General features: G+C 47.5%; 2 protein-coding genes across 8 annotated transcripts in view; one reads left to right on the top strand and one right to left on the bottom strand.

The window, feature by feature from the left end:
* LOC119582015 (ecdysone-induced protein 74EF-like) overlaps positions 1-488 on the bottom strand; it is a gene marked incomplete at its 3' end in the record, with an annotated part of 261,423 nt that overhangs the window by 52,683 nt on the left and 208,252 nt on the right.
* The window catches only part of LOC119582017 (U7 snRNA-associated Sm-like protein LSm11), a gene marked incomplete in the record, with an annotated part of 26,887 nt that overhangs the window by 15,834 nt on the left and 10,565 nt on the right, over positions 1-488 (top strand).

The raw sequence follows: 488 nt of genomic DNA, 5'->3' as shown, positions 1-488 counted from the left end.
ATTATGGTGATACGGGCAGAGGGTTGGAACGGGGAGGATGGGGGGGGAGGTAGAGAGGCAGGATATGACGCACAATGCTTTCCCGTAACACTGATCGCGATCTGATGTATTTGCTGTTTGTTGGAATGGCGCATCTTCGAGAATACAGTGGTTTATCGCGGATGAATTCACATGCTAACAATAAATCACAATAAACCAACTACTACCCTCCCCCCCCCATTCTCACCCCCAAGGTCGAGAAAAACGAGTGCGCGATCACAGCTGCCGAAAGACCGAATCGGTTCGTGGCTACAACTTGGCCTCCTTCGTTAGCTCTTTGGCGTAGGAGGGTAAGGATCAGTTCACTTAGGGTCGAGCTGTTCGATGGATGGCGTTCATTTAGCGTGATGAGAAAAAAAAAATCTTCCTTTTTTCCTCGATGGGCTTTTTAATTACCTTTTAGTGACGTAATCTCGGGTTGAAAGAAATCACAAACAGTCGGTAGTAGG

The sequence above is a fragment of the Penaeus monodon genome, chromosome 15, assembly GCF_015228065.2.
Source record: "Penaeus monodon isolate SGIC_2016 chromosome 15, NSTDA_Pmon_1, whole genome shotgun sequence".
NCBI lineage: Eukaryota > Metazoa > Arthropoda > Malacostraca > Decapoda > Penaeidae > Penaeus > Penaeus monodon.
The sequence above is the reverse complement of the archived record's forward strand: the minus strand, read 5'-3'. Positions and strand labels throughout refer to the sequence as shown.